The 20,078-nt window shown below is 48.6% G+C and overlaps 1 long non-coding RNA gene across 1 annotated transcript; it reads right to left on the reverse strand.

The window, feature by feature from the left end:
- Positions 1-8,460: 8,460 nt before the first annotated feature.
- Positions 8,461-19,210, reverse strand: LOC149865448 (uncharacterized). Its single transcript, XR_016442148.1, has 4 exons — positions 19,078-19,210; positions 18,076-18,189; positions 16,504-16,948; positions 8,461-10,107 (listed from the first exon to the last, which is right to left on the reverse strand). It is a non-coding gene; the product is annotated as an uncharacterized LOC149865448 (long non-coding RNA).
- Between the last annotated feature and the right edge of the window lie 868 nt (positions 19,211-20,078).

Consider the following 20,078-nt stretch of genomic DNA (forward strand, 5'->3'; position numbering starts at 1 on the left):
GACCACCCAGGAACACGTGAAATGCTTCCCTAACTAGGGCTGGGGGTTTCTCTATCTTGTCCCATAGATCGGTGCTGAACCAGCACCCACGAATGACACCATGGGGGTATGCTAAGAAGAGGCCAGCCTTGATAATGAGTCCCTGTAGGGGAAGAAACTTAGACACTAGAGCCAATGGATTAGTTAGGGGATATTCCTCTGGGGAAAGAGAGTCCTACATGTTGTGAAATCTCTACTGAGAGCAGGACACAGGCACTTTGCTCCCCATGCTCCTTGCCTGTCAGACCAACATAATGAAGAAACTTTTCCAGGTCAAATCAGCGCCTGTGTCACTTTTGTGCTCCCGGGGTATTTTTTTGAAAGGCAAAATCTTAAGGTTGTTGGTCCCTTTTTTTTGCTTGTCCCCACTCCAAGTGCGTTAAAAGACCCCAAGTTTTTTGTTCTTATTTATAAGCTGAAAGTCTGGTTATGCTGGGTGCTGTAGATACCGAGAGACACTTCCTGCCCTGGACAGTTTGTGCAGTCCAAGTAGGCAAAGGCAGTGAGAGCATCTGGTTTTCATTGACCTTAGCTAGTGCCTCAACTATGCAAGCATCCTTCTGTCCCATGTCCCTGTCTCGTCTCCCATCAGGTGTTTTAAGAGCGGGGCAAAATGCAAAAAGCACTTATATAAATGACAAGGGGGTATGTGGTAGATGTGTTGGTTTGAGACAAAAAGACATATAAAAAAATAGAACTCTTGGATCCAAAATGATGCATGATATATGAATGACCAGGGGTTTCAGTTCTTACAAATACATGGCAGCTGTAGTCCCCAGGGCTCTCCGACTACAATACACGCAGCCATTCACTTCACCCATTACTGCAAGGTGGCCATCTCTGGGGTGAAACACAGCAGATCCGTAAGAGTGCATAACAACAGCAGCACCCTAGCATACAGGCTTGAGAAGGATAATGTTTTCAGGGAGAAGTCGTCAGGAGAACTGAAAGGGCAGGGTTCAAGGGTGAGGTCTGTGCAGTCACCATTGCAACAGGACACAGACCTAAAGCCTCAGGGACTCTCAGCTTTTTGGGGCCCGGAGCGTGTCTGATGTGCCTCACTGGAGAGCGGCTGTGCTGTGAAGAGCCCGGGGCGGGGGCAGCTTTCTCCCTAAGAGATAAGTCATTGCAATGATTATTGTTTGTGAGGTCTCCCCGTGGCAGAAGCCTTATCGGGGCGGGGGGATCTGTTCATTTGGCAAATCTGTTCACAGCATCTCTCCGGGGGAAAGCAGCCGAACTGCAGGAGATAGGGAATTCCCCAGTAGGAGATAAGGGAGCGATTGCATCCTAAGCGAGTGATGGGGCTAGAGGCCACATGCTGATAACATCCAAATCCACAGAGGAGACAGCCTGCTACCCCCACTAGACTCTCCCTGGCTCACAAAGCTACTTGAGACTCATGTTGCTCGCTCTTTTCCTGGGGGGGTCCTTCCTCTTGCGCAGAAACGAGGCAGACAGGAGCGTGGAATGAAGACTAAAGTAAAAATATGTGTGTGTTGCTGTAGTGCCTTTCACCCCAGATAATATTTATACAATCCCACTGAGATGCAGCCAGCTCTTGGTTGGAGGGGAACAGTGGGCTAACAGGCTGCAGCAAAGGGACAGGGACATTTTTGGCTAAGAGCAGTGGGTGAAATCTCTCCTCTTGTGAAAATAGGCCACAGGCTTTTTAGCAACAGAAAGGAGCTTAATAAATAAGCATCTCATTCCATAAACTGCCTGGTGTTTAATGTCCCTAAAGGAAATATTGGCCTGGCCAGGCTGTGAACCTGCAGCTCCAGGCTATTATTGTTATATATATATATATAGTGCTGCAGACTCTCAAGGTGCCTCCCAGATAGCAGATAGGGCAACCCCATATCCTAAAGAACTTATAGTCTAATCCAGCAGCATTTAAGACATACTGGGCATGTCTGCAAGTGCATTAATGCACTGATATTACGGTGCATTATGTTTAGTGTCCGTAAGAAGTGTAGTACCGGACTTGGCACTACTGTGCAGGAGCGCCAGCACACGGCTTTTAGGTGAAACTAATGCGCAGCAGGCTAATTCTACTGCACACCAGCGCATTAGCATGACTTTCACTATGACGCACTAATGCACAGTAGAGTTCATCTACTGCACTTCTCGCGTCTTGTGTAGATGTGCCCACTCAGGCCCGAAGTTGGAGTCGTAGATGTTTTCAGGACCAGAAGATTCCCCCTTCCCCCAGCTAAAAGGACCCTGGTTTGGGTTACTTGAAACTTTCCATGTCAGGTTTGATCTTTCTTACGTTGTATTACCTTCTTTTGGTAGAAGTTCATGTGTAAGCCCAAAGTCATTTTGACCCCAAACCAAGGCATTTTCATTTGTGGACAGGTGAAAAAGCTATTTTGACCATTCCCAAATACATTTCTCAGACTGGGCGTTTGCCATAGCTAATTCATCCAAGTCGAGCTTTTCTCAGGGCAGTTTTGATTTTTTATGAATTTGCATTTTCTGACAAGAAAAATCTCCCTACTGTGGGACTTGAGCATGCTCAAGTGTCAGGATGATACCATTGACCTTCCTAAGCAACCGCTTTCCAGGGCCACAAAGAAGAAAGAGCATCTTGGACCTGACTATAATTTCTACTATTTGAATGCTTTTTAGGGCACTCTAGCTTTGCCTTGTTGTCTGCGCAAGGGTGAGCTTCCACTTGGTAACACGTGGGACACTAATGATTTCATTGCTCCTTCTCTGAGGAACCTGAATGAAACACCTCTGCCATTCTCAAGTCAGGCAGCAATTCCCAAATTAATGGCTAGCCCGTCTTGAATGCCAGCCACCTACTAACAGTGTCCCGGCCGCATGCACAGCTGAGCGTTTGCCCTTGCGTTAATCCTGAAATCCATTCGTTGCTATGGCATAAATCCTGGCCGTGTACACTGCTGCAGCCCTGTGAAATAGCATCTCCCTTTCACAGATGGAAAAACAGAAGAAGCACAATCAGGAAACACAACACAATACCAGATGTTTAGTGCTTTCCGGCTATTAATTAACATTCACAGTCTGAGAAGAAGGTGATTGCAAACTGGATCCACTTTACAGATGGAAGGACTGAGGTGGGGAACTCAAATGTACGAGAGATGGGCCAGTCAAGGCTACAATCATCTTATCTCTGACTACCCAGCAGGCCAGTGCTATAACTCAGACATTGCTCGGCCTTGATTCTTCTCTTGCAATGATTCTCAATCAGGTTCCTGCGGCACGCTAGGGTGCAATGAGATGCTTTTAAGCGTGCCGCGAGGATGCCACCCAATATTACCATGGTTCGGCATGTAAACGCCTACACATGCTTCACAAGATAAACCCGGGGATCTCAATTAGGAATCCAGGACGTCACAAGCACTCCTACCGGCTGCGGGCTTTCTGAGTTCTTTGCAATGGGAGAATTACTCTTGTATTTTCCCATAGTCCAAAAATGTGTGAAAGCGAAAAGCGGGTCTTTTCTGAGAGGTGTCTTGAGATGAACGAGGGGTGCTTTGCATCCAAAAAGGTTAGGCTTTACTGGCTCCAATCCACGTGGTACGCAAGGTCCTGGCAGTTCTCTAGTCCACATTGCTGCTCTTCTCTCCGTAACCAAATTATGGCTTGTCCTGACCAAGGGAATAGGATACCTCCAGGCAACCCTTTTAACAGTTACCATCTGGAAGATTTGGGATTTGACACAGAATAATAGCTGGGCCACAGTGCTTTGCAAGGAAGTAATTCCCACAAAGGGTCCAATAATCTTATGAATGGAGAGTGTAAACTTGTTGGCGTCTTCCCTCCCAGGATAGAAGTAATTCCAAGAAATGTTCTGTAGGCCATGCTGTGTTGGCAAGGCTTATATATACCAGCCAGGACTGTTTCCCCCCAGAGATTTAGGTCTCAACATTGGAAGAAGGCAGCAACTAAATTAAAAAGAATTGAAACTATTAAAATGTTCTTTTCTCTGAGAGGAAAAGAAATAACACTTTTATTTCCAGGAAGTTGGGTGGAGAAGCCCACAGACAGGTGATCTGGGCCCTGCTGCAGGTTTCCCAGTCAAAACCAGGTACACATTGTGTGCCCTCATTTGATCTCACTACCATGATTTTCATCAGGGTTATGATTTTTTTCCTGCTCAGACAGGCATAGTAGTGCAACCCCTAGTGCTGACTCTTTCAGCATACCTAATTCCCCATGCATGGATAAGCCGCACTGGTGTAACACAGTAGATTTGGCTAAATGCACCCATAGCAGGAAAAGCTGTAGGCTGGAGCCATGCACTGTAGCTGACGCTGGGCAGCTTTCAGGGGTAGACAAGTACTGTCTCCCTATATCTCAGTGTCTCGTTTGCACAATGGGGACAGCAGCACTTCCCTACCTCTGGACTTTGCGGGGCGGAAATACTACAGAAATGGCAAAAATGGCTAGAGAGATTCCTCCCATCCTTTGTCTTTTTAGGCCACGAGCTCCTCAGGGCAGGGACCGTCTTGTATGGGCATGTCTACAGTGCACTCACAGCACTGCTTGTAGTATAGCACCAGCTTGGACTTAGTCAGCTCGGGGAGGGACGACTGCCCAGAGTAGGGCTGCTCAGCCTCTGGCCCGTGGATCCATGGCATCCAGCCCATGCGGCTCCCCATGGTTGGGGAGTTTGGCGGCAGGGGAGCTGTCACACTTAATAGCACCACCCTCCCCTACTGTCAAACTCCCAAGTCCCGCCGTGGTGGGTTGGAGCTGGGCCACATCTCCTCCTCCAGCATGGCCAGACTGGGGCCAAGTCATGCCCCCTTCCGCTGTGCGGCCAAGTCAGGGTCGGGCCATGTCCCCTTCTCCCCATGGGGCTGGGCCATGTCCCCTCCCCACTGCATTGGACTGCATCCGCCCTGGGAACCAGGCTGTATCCGTCCCATGAGTGGACTGGGTACTGCACATCTGGCCTACTGGGCAAAAAGGCCGAGCGCTATTGACCTAGAGCCCCGTGCAAGCTAACCTAGAGGCTTCTCAGGAAGGTTTTGCAGCCCGTGCTGTGCTCCACGCTGCTGAGGCTAGAGGGCTTCCAGGACTCCAGCAAACTAGTTTAAAGCCAGCTGGGGCACGTCTACACTGCACTGCAGCCATCGCTGGGGCTGGCGAGTCGACATCCTCTAGATGCGTATAGATGCTCAACGCTGGTCATGGTTGGGGCAGGTGGGGGCTGCTGTGTCTAGCTATGGTTGCATTTAGCTGCATATTGCATTCATCCTTCTGGCTGTAATTTGGAGGGGAAGGTTATGCCCCAGCTTGATAATACCCATGAGCCTTTTGCCCCAGGAGGAGCTGTCGCTGTTCCTCACTGAACTTCTGGCCTGGGGCAGCACCTAGAAAAGCTGAACCAGACAGCACCCATGACCTCGTCACCCTGCTTACTCCCAGAGCCGCCATTGGGTTTAATTACAGCTCCCTGTCCTTGTTCTGAACGGGGATCCTAATTAGATGTAAGTGGCAAAGAAATAAACTGTAAATGCTGGTGTGAGCCGCTGCTTGAGAAATATACCCTGGAATAAAAGAAATTGGGGTCATCACCTGACTACACTTATTTAATGTTAGTTGTTGATTAACTTGTGTTTACATGAGTGGCCACAGCTCCTGCCGCGGTGGGAGGTTTCCAGCATCTCATCAGCAGACTGGCTGAAATGAGAGCATCCGTCGCTGCACTTACCGATGTGTTGGCTGGACTCATTTCGGCTCTCTCGCTGGTGACAGGGATGTTTTCCCTCAGCGGAGGTTTGTTCACAGAGGGGGAAACTGAGGCACATGGAGGTTACAGGGGCCCGTTCTTGTTCTCATTGAAACCAGGGGGATTTTTGCCAGTGTATTTCAAGGTAACAGGGCCCAAGTCAAGATGGAGGGCATGGCTTTGTACCAAAATGGCAGAAATCCGGGCTCTGCCACAGACCCCTTATGTGACCTTGGGCACCTCACTTCATCTTGCTGTGTGAGGTTAGCAGGCCTGGGGTCCTCATCTTTCTCCTAACCTCTGGCCCTCCACCATGCCTGTCTCTGCTGGCTCTGAGCAGGGACAAGTAATCACCAGATGACTTTGTAGAAGGGCTGTTCCTTGCAAATAAGCTGTACAGTGTAGACAGCTTTGGTGTAGGCTATAAATATGATATAGATGGAGACGGGTGACTCACATGGCTTGGACTAGTTGAGGGCAACTTCAAGGGCAAAACTAAACGTGAGTGTGGACGTACTCAGAGTGCTGTTGGCAGAGTCTGAGGAAGGAATCACATCTCCTGACTCCCAAGTCTTTGCCCTAAGCACCAGGCAGTGCCTTTCCCCACTTCATTGAAACAATATGCTGTGCAAAACCCCTCCCAAGTGCAAAATGAGGATTTATCTCCTCTTCTGCCAGGCCCTGCCTGATGCACACACAGACTGCATCAGGAACAAATTTCATCTCAATCCCTAGACATCCAAAACTCTTGAGGAAGAGGCGATATATTTTATTAGGCCAACTAGATAGTTGCAAAATAAATGTCTTATTTGCAAGCTTTGGGGCTCAAATGCCCTTCTTTAGGCAAAGGAGAAGTCAAAGTTTGTACGATGTCAGCTTTAGAGCAGCCACCACTCAGCTTTCCCTGCAAGGCATCCTGGAAAATGTTTGCAAGCTTTTGGGCTCAGATGCCCTTCTTAATTGTACACTATTTGACTTATTTGTACAATGTGCACAATCTTTGACTCCTCTTTTGCCTGAAGAAGGGCATTAGAGCCCAAAAGCTTGCAAATAAAACATTCTTGTTGCAACTATCTAGTTGGTCTAATAAAAGTTATCATCTCTTCCTCAAGAGTTTTGGATACCTTTGCCTCTAGACTAACATGACTACTACCTATATCCCTGATCTCTGCCCCTGATTTGTTATCTATCTGAACCACACCGCCTGTCACATTTAGAAAACAAGGTCCTGGGTCCCCTACACCTTTCCCTTCCCTGGGACCCTTAATGGTCCCCTATCACTGATAAGGAAAATTCCTGGGGCCAAGGGTTTCACTTGGTTGCAGGCCAAGTGATCCAGCAATCCCTTTTCTCCCCTGAGCTTTTAGGAATCAGTTCACCTGCTAGTTATCCTGCAGTTTTTTAAAGATTTAAGCTGTGGAAACTTCTGCCATGGGAAACCCTTATGCTAGAACTGGAGCAGGTGCAAAAACTGCGTAATCAAAGTTCGTTGTTCCCAGGTTTCTATAGTAACTTTTTCCAGGATGCCTTTCAGGGACAGCTAAGTGGTGGCTGCTCTAAAGGTGACATTTTGCTTTTGGCTGTTGCTTGCTGCACCTTTAGCTGGCAAGTGCTCATAACTCCCGGTTTGTTGTCTTCTTGTTATTCTTGAGGAGATGACACATTTCGACACAGGCTGAAAGCTTGGCTGGATTATATGTATTTGTAGGGATAAGGGGATGTTTGTGGCTGGACTAGTATCGTGATCTGGTACAGCGATCCTTAAATTAGAGGTGGAAGGATTATAGATGAGTACATCCTCTTATCCTGGCCCTTCTGTTTTCTCCAGAATTCAAACCAGCTTCTGGAAAGGTCTGGGTTTTTTTTTAGGGATTCGTTTCAAGTAATACCCTTTTAATTTGTAAACTACCAGCAAGGTGTGACAAGGCAACAATAAGGTGGGGGGGAGGCCTGTTCCCCTGATATCCTCCTAAATCTGCAGGCTTCAGGGGTATGATTCCCACCTTGTTTAGGCTGCTGTAAATTGAGAGTAACTCTCCTGAGGTCTGCAGGTATATCCTCAGCTGGGCTGTGTCGTTAACTCTTGTTAGTTATCCCTGTTCAGTGCTTGCCCTGATGAGTGCAGTATGCCACCGTCATTAATGGACTGTATCCTTCCCTGGGTGGAAGGTAGACCTGCAATTGCCCTTTCACCAATGGGAACCGTGTCACAGAGTGACACCAGTTTTGGTGTGGGTTGCAAGATCTGATTTAGACAGGGAAGGCTGTGCCACCTAGATTGAGCTACTTGGAGTTGACTTTAGGATTGAGCCAGTGTATAAGTGACTTGCCCAGGGTCACACAGGAAGTCGGTGGCAGAGCTGGGAGCTCTCTTGAGCCCCAGTGCAATGATCTACCTGTTAGGCCATAACTGACTTCCCCTGATCACGGCTTCCATTCAAAGTAGTGTCACTCCAGATAGGTGCAAAGGCCCAGTCATGGAGATCCTCTTGTGAGAGGCAGACTTCACTGGAGGGCACAGACTGAATCGGTGACAATAAATAATGCTGCTACCATTCAAAAACTGTCTGTTGGTCTGTTGCTGTAGCTGAGATTTGTGCAAAAGACTCAGAGTCCAGTATGACTCTGCACTATGCACAGCAGCAGCTGTGACGCAAGCCTGCCTGCTCAGCACTCACTGATAAGTTTAAAAAGAAATTTATTGACTTTATAATTAAGAAACTCTGCCATACATAAAGTTTAAAAGCCATGCAAATACATGCACAGGGAACACATAAAGATAAACAAACATTGAGCGAACACAACGTAATGTAGTAATTGCCCATAAATGTAGTCATCGCCAACTGTTTAATATAGATCAGCGGCAAACAAAAGAATAAATGGCATAGAAATTATTAACTGGTTTACGGTAGCTGCTAAGGAAACCAGGCAGAAAAAGAGACAAAGTGACATGGGTAAGGTTATAAAGCAAGTCCGTGGCAGAGTGGAGAGCAGCAATGCACGTCTCTTGGTTCATAGTCCAATCCCCTGCCCATGGGGCTTCGTGAGTATTGGTACAGCTACGGGATCTTTGGGGGAAATAATACATTCACCCCAACAATACAATGCAGCTTTCGTCTTGAGCAGAATGACTGGGGAGCCTGGTGAGAGAAGCTGCCTCCTTTTATTGACCAGAGCTGTCACCGCAGCTGAGAGAGGCCTGGGCTCAGCATCCTTCTATGGCCAAGGGGTTTCGAACCCAGACATCCCAGGAGAAGCCTTGACTGCCAGGCAATAGGGGACGCCGGTGTGGGAGTGCTCTCCTGCAGAAGTTTTGTGGGACTAATTATCATCCACCAAAGCAGGGACTGGAGATCAGGTGGCCAAGCAGCTGGGCTGGAGGATCACCCTGACTTGCTCTCTGTCTCAGCAGATATCTCATGGTTTCATCGTTGTTAGGGACAGAAAGGACCTCAGTAGATCACCGAGTCTGACCCCCTGGCTTGGGCAGGAAAGAGCGCTGCCCTTTGTATTTAAGCCCTTTCTACACAGTGGGAGTGGCAGCAGGAGTGATGGAGGGACATGTCCTTTCTTGCCTTTTGCACAGGGCTAGAGCTGATGTCTCCTGCTTCTTGGGGTGCATCTTCACCCCTGTGCTGTTGACATGGTATCCTGGCAAGGGGGGTGACTGCAAAATCCTGAGTGCAGTGGGTTTTCAGTTGAAGCCACGTTATTCCACCTTGAGCTCCCTGCTGTGGGTGGTGAAGCATTCAGGGACCTCCTTGAGGAAATGAGGTGGCAGAGCCGAAGTGGTTTGCAGCTCCCTGAATTTTGCAGGGTCTGCTCACAACAAGGTGGCCTCATGTATGCAAGCAAGCCACCCTCGTGCAGCTCAATCAGCCTGATTCCCTTGCAGTTTGATTCAAGAGTGTTGCAATTTAGCCTAGGTGGGTAAGCATTGCATGTGACTTCTTGTGCTAGAAGACATTACATTGAAACAAGACTGCCCAGGTGAGGGGTGGGATGGCTTTAGTCAGGTCAGGATGCCTCTCCTGGGTAGATGGGTGTCGTGAGCAGTGGGAGCACAGCAGGGTCCAGCAGCACCATCAACACATGGTCACAGGGAAGGGGGCACATTTGCTGCGTATGGCCTGGGGCAGCGTTGAGAGGGGACTTTTTCTTGTTGCTCTTTGCAATGATACAGGGGCAACAGGCCTGGGCATATTCTACACTGCTGGGCTGCTCTTTCCACCCAGCTGCAGGCAGTATGTGACATTTCCTTTGGAGAGATTTGGGACTCCGCTGTTTCCTTTGGGCAGCACCCCTTTCAGACTCGTTCTCCAAACAGGAGGTTGTGTCTCTCCGAACCTGTTCCCAGCCTTGGAGGTGAAAAGAAATGATTTAACACCTTGAATTTTCATAGGGTCTTAAAGCTACGGTACCAAGTAGGTTTTGGTCTTTTTCCCATGTCCCTCCTAGATGCCTGAGCACCGGGAAGGCCTGGGAGCTCCCATCTAGCAAACTATCTGGGGTTTTACGTTGCTTAAGTCACCCAAGCAGCCGACCAGAAATGCATTTTTCACAAGTAAAGACAATTCCCGTAACTTTTAATTAAATCTTAAAAGCCCTTATTTAAAGAGGCATAAATCACCGTGAGGCCTTTAAATCTTCATAATTTTTAATAGCCCGGCATGTATCATTTCCAGTCGCATCCTCATTCGACTGAGGAGGCGTTGGAGAATGGTAAATAGCAGTGTGGCTTCCTGCTGCGGGTTGCAAGCTGCTCTTCTGATATGCTGCAGGGTTGGCGATGGTAATGTGCCGCTGGGAGGGATCTTGGATCAGTTCAGTGAAAATCCATTGGCGGGATGCAGTAAGTGTTGCCCAAGTATACCGTCTTGTCGACACACAGACGTTGTGCTTTAACTGGTCCAGGGTAGTTAAAGTGGTACAAAACCTCCCTTGTGCAGAGGAGGCTGTTATATATGATTATCCTTTTGTGGATAGTTTCAAATAGGAAGGGGAACACACCAGTAGAACAGGCTGTGAAAGAGAGCATTTCCCCCAGGGCACATAGTGCTTGCAATGAAATATCAGGAATCCAAAATATTCCCAAAAGCCACTGCCATGTTTCACGTTCTTTCGGTGGCTCATGCTTTAATTCTCTGTTATAGGCCAGATATGCTTTCTCCTCCAGGTGAGGAAGGCAAGGTCTTTGGGTAGGTGGTGTAAGAGGCTTGCCTGTGCTGTTGCCTACCTGTTGGTCTGCGGGCACGCTCTCCTTCCTGCTTTACAGTGTAGCATCTTTGCAGGGCTCAGTAATTTTACGAAATGTTATTTATTTATTGCAAATTGTATTAGTTTAAGATGCAGATCTAGCAAAAGAAGGCCTGATTTTGCAGTTGAAATCTGCCATCCATAAATCAGCCCCATTCCCTGTAGAGAAAACATGTCTGCAGGCCAGAGATGAGGATGATACCTCTGTCTTGCACAGTGCTTTGCATCAGCAGGTCTCAAGATGCAAGGCAAAGGATATCAGTTCTGTTATCCCCATTCTACAGATAGAGAAACCAAGGCACGGGGAGGAAGTAAGTTGTTGAAGGACATCTATCAAGGGAGTGGCTGAGCCAGAAGTAAAATCCAGGTCTTCAGTGGCTGAGCCAGAAGTGAAATCCAGGTTATATAGCTTTCATTGTAATAACTACATGTGTGCAGGGGACCTGTTGCAAGGAGTTTAGTATTTTTGGCATATTTTTAGGATGGTTCTTAGTGCTCCCAGTGTGCATTTTTGTTGCGTATCCCCCTCATGCTTACCTTTCTGATGTATGAGAAGTGGCTTGCCACCGTGATGGGTACCCTCTGGTACAGAGTTCACAGTCAGCATCTTAATAGTCTGTAAGTCGAGACTTACTTGGATCACTAAACACTACTGGATATAAGCTCCACTCATCTCCTTGAGATTATTTTCCACCATCTGTTATAGCCCCTCTCTCTGTCTCTGTCCCTTGATATGTCCTAATTCCTTCCCGTGTATACAGGACTCTTGAAATGAATATCCTTCTGCTCACAAAGCCCGTGAACCACTTCTCAAGCAGGTGTGAATTTGTGGACCTGGCTGTATGCTCTGCCTTATCTGCTTGTGAAAATAGCCCTGGACAGGATGATCTAAAAGAAATCTAGAAAGCAGTGTGCTTTCACTGTGATCTCCGAGGGCCGGGACCTTGTCTTCATTCCCCTCTGCACTATGTCTAGCACAGCAGTGGGGGCGATCTCATCATTTTTAATTTGCTCCTAGCATTCCCTGCCAGGACTGCTGCACTATATGCTGCACACAGATGAAACCCCAGTCCTGAAGTGCTTCCAGTCTAAATGGATAAGACAAACCCAGGAGCAGAGCAGGATAGAGAGGCAAAGAGAAGTGAAGTCACTTGCTGGAGGCCAGGCAGTGAGTCCCTAGCAGAATCAGGAATAAAATGCCCCTTGGCCAAGCATATAATGGACCCGGTGTGGGGGACTGTCTTCATGGCAAAACTATCGCCCAAGCCTTTTGCCAGTGCTGTGTTCAAGGTGAATTTTATCTCAGCACTTCAAAATGTGCCAAGGGCTTTAACTCATTGCAAATGGCCTGAGGGAGGAAGGCCAAATTCATCAGATAATTTATTCATAACCAGTATGTCAACCGGCTCTACCTGAGGGTGTCCTTTTAATTGTCTGAGCCAATCAAGAAAGCAGCTATTCAAATAATGGCTCCTTAAGTAACTGTCAGTCTCCCGAATGAACATCTATCTGAGTTGGCTTTTGATTGGTCGATTGTATTGCCCACTGCTTGGCTTTATTTTAGCTTATTAAAATTGATCCTAAATAAACTTGATATGCCCCAAATTATCTCCCTTAAATTAATTTGAATGCAATTTGTCTTCTGCTAGGTTTGCTGCCATGTTAAATCTTGCAGTGCAAACACAAGTTTGTTGGGTCATTCTAATTAATGTGATTTTGTACCCGGCCCCCGCCCGCCACTAGACTGAATTATTTGGAAGTGAGGGAGATAATGCTGGCAAAATAATATGCAATGACAAGACCACGATTTCCTTCTTGTGGGGAAAATATATATATATAAATGGAATGGTGGTTTATTTTTGATTAAATGTCTCTGCTTTGCCTTGGCATTTATCTTTCTGTAGCAGTCCTGGATCAGACACAATGCATAATTCCATTAACATTATCTCTCCATTCATTTGAGAGGGGCTTCAGTGGGGCTTCACAGATAATAAAGGGTTACAACATGCCCAGCAAGATCACTCATTTTGCTGTTTTTATTCATCCAGCCAATTTGTTCCTTCAGCAGGAATTTGCACAGAAAGGAATCAGCTGGAAGCGGGAGGGGGGGAGGTGCTTCTGTCAAAACAGGAGGTGAGACATCAAATGTGTTTTAAGAGAAAGTGTTGGGTTAGTTTACTTAAAGACCTTAGACTCATAGACAATGAGGGTGGGAAGGGATCTCAGGAGGTCACATCTAGTCCACCCTCCTGCTCAAAGCAGGACCAGCCCCAACTACATCATCCCAGCCAAGGCTTTATCTACCTGGATCTTAAAAACCTCCCACGATGGAGATCCCACCACCTCTCTGGGTAACCTGTTCCAGTGCTTCACCACCCTCCTCGTGGGAAAGTTTTTCCTAATATCCAACCTCCAACCTCAACTTTCCTTGCTGCAACTTGAGCCCATTGCTCCTTGTTCTGTCATCTGCCCCCACTGAGGACAGCCCAGCTCCATCCTTTTTGCAACCCCCTGCAGGGAGTTAGATCCCTTGAATGCAATGCTTGTGCCAGGAGCTGTACAAACGGGTAGTAACAGACAGCCCCTGCTCCAAAAACTTACTCTACAGAGAAATACAAAGGGAACTGAAAGAAATGCTAGCTATGATCACAGGTTTCCTATGAGGAGAGGCTGAAAAGAAACTCAAGGCTATTTAGAGAAGGGATAACTGAAATCAGACATGGGGATGGTATAGTATATAATGAAGGGTCCAGACAAGAGAAACTGAGCATGTAAAGCTAATTGGTGAAAATCCTGTAAAGCTGATTGGTGAAAAACTTAAAGCTGATGGAAGAAAATACCTTCTACATCCACCCTAGTTAGCCTGTGGGCCTTGCTGTAAGATGGAGCTGAGGCAGAGACCTTAGCAGGGTTCAGAGAAGGATTAGGCCACGTGGACAATGGGAACATCTACAGGAATAAAATGTGAGGTGGGAAGGCCAAGAGGAACCACGAGCTGCAAGAGTTAAACTTCTCCATGGGCAAATCATTCTTTATGTCTGCTCTGGGGTTTCCTGCATCTTCTGAAGTATCTAGTGCAAGCCCCAGGGTCCCAGATTTGATAGATCTAGTACAGGTAAGTTCATACACTAATCCATCTCCCTGCAATAAATGCTGTGACACCATTAGCTGTTACAGGAGATCCCCAAGGTCTTACAATCTCTATTCCAAAAGGGTCCATTTTTATGGGAAATGAACCCTCCTGGTGAGGATGAACTAAAAACCAAACTAATGGTCCGTATGTGTAGGTCCTCCAAACACCTGAAGCAGGATGTGCCTTGGTTTATGTGTAGTACCAAGAGTCCAGGCACTCTTGTTTTTGTTAAGCACTGGGGAAGGACTGATTAGAAAGAAGCCACTATAGCAGAAAATGGGCACCTTTAAATGATGCCATATAAAGTATTTAGCAGCATCCTTCTAACTACCGTAGCTATGGAGGGGACTGCCAGTGCCTATCAATTCTTTAATGAGTTCTGCTGCTCCCCTGGTACATGCAGTCACTGCCCCTTCTTGTTCCTCATCCTTCAGCACCTCTGCTCTCCCCCTCTTTGTTGTTTCACCCTCTGTCCTATTCCAATCCCATGGCACCAAACATGGTCCAAAAACCCATGCAGAGGTGCTTCATCACTCTTCCCATGACTCCCCCTTTTGATTGCACTCCTCTCTCTCCCAGCGGCTCGGTGGGCGAGTCAGGATGGCCAACCCCAAGTATTCCAAAATCAGGTGTCAGGCCAGCTAAAATCAGGGGATTGACTTAAAATCATGACATTTGAAAACGAATCCAGGCCCAGGGATGTCTGTTTCCCTTCTGGTTACATCACTGAGGGCCCAGTTACTAACCCTTACAACGCTATCGTGGATTCTGCTATTTTTCTTAAAGCCTCAGCTTCTGGAGCCCTGTGAACTCACCGAAAAGCCAGCTGTCATGGCTTAAAGCTGACCAAAGTTCTTGGACCCCATGACAGCAAAGGAAAGGTTAACATGGAGACACAAGGTGCACTCAACACGCAAGGTGCACTCAACAAGGTGCACTCAACATGCTCAACACGCAAGGTGCACTCAACACGGAGACACCAGGTGCACCTTGTGTCTCCACGTTAACCTTTCCTTTGCTGTCATGGGGACCAAGATCTTTGCTTAGGTTTAAGCCATGACAGCTGGCTTTTTGGTGAGTTCACAGGGCTTCAGAAGCTGAGGCTTTAAGAAAAATAGCAGAATCCATGATAGCGTTGTAAGGGTTAGTAACTCCCACTGCCTGTCAAGATCCAGTGGGGGTTAGGCTAGGGACAGTCAGCCACGCACCACATCTCTCTGGTTGCTCTCCATTTTGTCTGTAGTATGATATATGCTCCCTTCCCTTCAGCAGCTGTGTCTGAGCATCTTGCAGCTATCATGTGTTGATCCTTACGACGTCGTCCTGACAGCGCTGCCCGCTCCGCTCCACCCTACAGGTGCAGAATCGAGGCACAGAAGCTCGGTCCCTGTCCAAGGTTGCAGAGGGCACCTGTGCCAGAGCAGAGTTGGGATCCACCTTTCCAAGGTAGTGCCCCGACCACCGGACCCTCCTTTCTCTCCCCCGTTTTTGCCCCGTCTCCTTTCAGGACAGTCCTCCCCACTTCCTCCCCATCCAGTTCTGCAACAGTCTGCTTGGTCCCCTTTACTCAGGGTGTGAATTTTCCTGCCTGAGGTTTGACATTTCTGTTCACTCCCTTCAGTGGCTTCTGGTCCCCACACGGCACGCCTCTGCAGCAAGGCAGCGCCGGGAGCGTCATTCCTCTCTGGCTTCGCTCCCATTGCCCTGCCTCGCTCCTCCAGCCACAGGCATCATTGCCCTCTCTCACTCGCTTGCTTGCTCTCTCTCCCCCTGCAGTGCTCGCTAACCCTCCCTAGCTCATATTGATTGTTCTTCCCACTTGTATTGTCCTCCTAAATGAAAAACCAATGAATGTGTCCTCCTTCATCTCCACGTGTCTCATCATCCCACCTGCCTGGTTCCAGACCAGGCTCCTCTTGCCCGTCTCTCACACTTTGAAGCCTGCCCTCTCACAAGCCCTCTGACTTCATTCTTCAGCACCTGCCTGTGCTTTTATACCCTCCTTCTCCTGCTTTCCTACCTTCTTGCCTGCTGAAGTTTAAAACTAGGCTGGATAACACACAGCAGCATACGTCCTCCAGGGCTGCTGGGAGGATGGAGAGAGGAAAAGCAGGTGGACTCATTTATCTGTTGGCTTTTCTGCATCTCCAGCTGTCGGACTGGCCATCTTAATGTCCATTTCACTTAGTGGGACCATTAGAAATGACTAGAGCTTTTTTGCATGGCATCTAGTACAGCGTAGCGGTTTGGGAGGTATGGGGAAGACAGGGGCTTATAAGGGAGGGAGATGCTGTTGTAGGACCGTTGTGCCCTTCTGCATCATTTTCCTCTGAGCTGCTGCCCACACGAGCCTTTCAGTACATACCTGTGTCAGGAGGTTCCACTTTGCAGGACCCAGTGTCATTAGGACTTTTGGAGGCCAGACAGTGAATCAGGAGTGGAAGAGGGAACAGAGTTTGGGTGTTTTGCCTCCTGCTTCATTGCTGGACCAAGCTTCTCTTCCTTCTAGACAGTCCAGTTTATCGGGCGTCATGGCGTGTCCTGTTATAATAGCACAAAGTCCCAAAAGCATGTATTATGTGCCGAGAGACTGCTACCAGAAGGGGGCATGCCATGCTTCATACGCAGACGATACGGCTGATAAAATCCCGTTCCTTCCCTGTTTCCCCATCCCATCCTAGTGACCCTCCGCCGGGCCGTCTTTGTTTGCCTTCTCCGTCCAGCATTGCCTCATCGTGTGCGCGTGCATCTGTACTTGTAGCGGATAAAACTGTTGAGCAAGCAAGCTGCTGCTTCTGAATCTAGCATAGCTGGAAAAAAAAGAAAAAGAAGACAGACACCAAAGAGGAAGCAGCTGGCATGAGGACCAAGATTTATCAATCCCTAAAAGGCAGAGATGGAAACATCTATCAGAACATCTCTGTGCTGCCCCTGGGTTAATGTAGGACTGTCCTCAACACTACATTTTCCAGGGGTCTGTCCAGGTGGGTGTTGTATGTCTCAAGCCAAAGATTCAGAGGCAAGACCCACCCTTTCCATTTTCCCACTTCTTTTTCCTTGGCACCAACTGGGGCATATAATCTGTGCAATCTGCTCAGTCTTCCCCTGTGTCAGCCAATCCCGAAAGCAATAGATTGACTCTGTTCCTCCCAGGAGTGCAAGGAATGACAATGCAAAGCACTGGACCAGTTTTAAAACAGATTGTAATGAAATTTTTACACTCCGATAGCACGATAAAGACATCCTTTGTCAGAGGCAGAGACGGTGACAACTGGGGAGGGGAGGCCGAATTTTTTGTCTCTGGGTGTCAGCGAGGCTGGGAAAGTTGTTTAAGCTTCTAACGTCAGAAAGAGAAAGGGGGTGGCGGGGGGGACATCAGGATTTGGATCCAGGAAATCAAAGAGCTGAGCAGAGCTCCTTCAGTGGCCCCAGTTATTACTGTATCATTGTGGCATTTCGAGTTTGGAAAACTAAATTAACTTAACAGCTTTTGATTGAAGGTGCTCCTACAGGACGTGTGAGCAATGAGAGGCGTGCCATGCTAGGATAACCTGGGCCTGGGGCACCATTGCGAGACGCAAGGTGAACCGAGGGCTCTCGGGGAGCTTAGAAGTGGCGTTATCCCAGGCACCTGCACGCCCGGGAGTGCGCCTCCGTGCAATTGCACACTGCAGTTCACTGCAGGCGCACATCAGCAGAGACCCCAGCCCCCTCCCACAGGGTTTGGGTTTTTTTAACACTCATCTTGGCTTAAGAAGCGATTTCCAGAGCTGCCGAAATTTCTGGCGGCCTGCAGGTGGCGCCACAATTTAGGTTTTTAGCCGCCGGTGGCTCAGATTTGCAGAACCGCAGACCAAATCCGAGAGCTGCGCCAGCTGACTTAGTTAACAAGCATATCTGGCTTCTATCAACTTAAAGAACTGGTTGGTTTACAGACCTGTAAAATGGTGGGGGAAGGCAGGAGACTTCTTGGACTCATCCTCTTTCCTTTTACCTTTTTAAGTTGGGCGTCTCTGTTGCATAATTAGGGACAGTCGAGTTAAAAAACACCCTAGGAAGAAATATGTTTTTCTGATCGGAAGCCTTCGGTGTTGTCATAAATGATCCCTGTATGTGGCTAGATAACAAGGCACAAAATGAAAGGCTGTGTGCGCCAGTAGCTATCTACTGAGTTGCCATCGGGGAAGAAATCTCCGAGAGTTTAAATGGGGAGCGCAGTGACTGTCTCAAAATCTAGGACATTATTAGCCATGGGAGGCTAAACAGGATGTTTTTGGACAGCAGGGGGGAATCAGGCACTGCAGGTAGACAGCATGGAAACAGCTCTCCCCTGCCAGACTCAGTCCCCACCGAAGTAAAATAAGGCCTCGATCCTGATCAGCACTGAGCTCTCGCCATCGGCGGCAAAGCGCAGCGAGAGCCACGGGCCCTCAGCGATGCTCAGGATAAGGCCCGTTCTCTCTGCAGTCACAGCATGCTGGGGACAATCCTGCTCACGCCAAAGCGGACGGCAAAAATAATCCCATTGATTTTGACTCTGCGGATCCAGACCCGCGCATACCCTCGGGCTCTTGTTCTGCAAGCATTCCTCGGGTCAGAGGAGGCTGCGTGGGTTATCCAGTCCTGACCCCGCTCCTCCCCCCACTGCCGAGTGCATGAAAGGGCCTATAAATAAAGTCTCATTTGTCACTCATTCTCTTCTGGACTCCAGAGAGCTGAGGGATGTGTTGACTCAAGCCATTGTTTTTTAAGAACGAGGAGGAATTCCTATTAATTAATTCTTCCTCCTCCCCAGCTAATAGAAAGGAACAGGACTAAACCCTGATCATCTCTTCTAAGGACGGCCGAGTTGTAAATGCCCAGCCAAATTTCCCAGGGATTGTCAGGCGCGTGATGCTATCCAAGCGCAAGTCAGAATGGACATTAAATAATACCGTACCGCTCATGGCAGCAGCGATCTGCCGAGGTTATTCACCTGCCATTGTATCTTTCGGCTTTCTGTCTCGCTCTTCCCTTGTCATTTTGTGCCGTTATTACTCTTCAGGTTTTGCATGGCATTCATTTCTCTGAATGAAAACAAATGACTCCTTGCAAGAGGCAGGAGATAAAGCCTAATAAATACATTTTATGCGCCACCTTAAAAGGAGGGGGGCTGGGGGGCGGGCTTTGAATCCACATTTCTCCATCAGGAAATGTAAACCAGAGCTCAGTCCGTGTACACATGTACACACACACAGGTGGGGAGAAGGAGAGATCAAGCTTGGTTCGAGGAATACACAATATTGTTTAAAAATAAATGCATCGGGGCAGAAGGGGATGGGAATAGATTTCACCCCGGTGTTTCGCTGCATGCACATGAAAGTGAAATGAGAATACAGCGCTTTGAAATATTCATACGTATTACTGCTGGGGAGGCCTCGGCCAGCTAGCAGAGCCAGGGTGAGTCCCTGCTGCCGCAGCGCTTGCAGGCTGGCTGTCCTGGGATCGTGGTCCTGTTTGGAGGAAGGGTCTGCTGGGTGCGGCGCGCGCACCGAGGCAGCTGTAGGGTTGGGCCCAAACTATTTCCCAGCCATAATGGATCCAGCACCAGAGCCCTTGGCCCTGACCTTTCTCTTCCCTCTCCCTCTCCTGGGCCTTTCCAGTAGGGAGCTGGCCGAGAGGACCCTTGGGATCCCTCCCAGCCTGCCCCTCACCTGAGCACTGGTTTTTTTCGGTAAGGAGCTGCGCTGCCGCCCCATGGCTGGAGCCGACTGCAGCCCAGCAGCAAGGCTGTCCTCCCACCCTGGGCGTGCAGGGCCCCTCCGCCGTCGGGGGGGGCAGAGGGGTTCAGAGGCTGGCAAGCAGGACCTGGGGGAGCGGGGAGGGGGCATCCCAGCCTGCAGCCTCCTCTCCCTGGCAGGCAGACCTGCAACTCGCGCGGACCGGCGCGCGGCTCGCGAA

The sequence above is a fragment of the Crocodylus siamensis genome, chromosome 4, assembly GCF_052110815.1.
Source record: "Crocodylus siamensis isolate JL-2025a chromosome 4, ASM5211081v1, whole genome shotgun sequence".
Lineage (NCBI taxonomy): Eukaryota > Metazoa > Chordata > Crocodylia > Crocodylidae > Crocodylus > Crocodylus siamensis.